The following is a 218-nucleotide window of genomic DNA, read 5'->3' as shown; positions in this document are numbered from 1 at the left end:
AGCCGAAATTAAAAAATATATATATATATATAGCTCTGGCCTTCGCCTGTGGTCACCGGGCCGCGCTGCCGGGGAGGAGGAGCTGGGTTTTTAATAGTGCTGGGAGGGTGACGAGGGCCGCGTTGCAAAGCGGCTCCTGGTTCCGTCCCCTCGGGCCCTCGTTTTTTGGCGCCGCCGTCCCCCCGCGTCCCCCCTCAGAAGCCGTTGCCGCTCATGTT

Source organism: Mesitornis unicolor, unplaced genomic scaffold (genome assembly GCF_000695765.1).
Source record: "Mesitornis unicolor isolate BGI_N332 unplaced genomic scaffold, ASM69576v1 scaffold43048, whole genome shotgun sequence".
Lineage (NCBI taxonomy): Eukaryota > Metazoa > Chordata > Aves > Mesitornithiformes > Mesitornithidae > Mesitornis > Mesitornis unicolor.
This window is presented reverse-complemented; position numbering follows the sequence as displayed.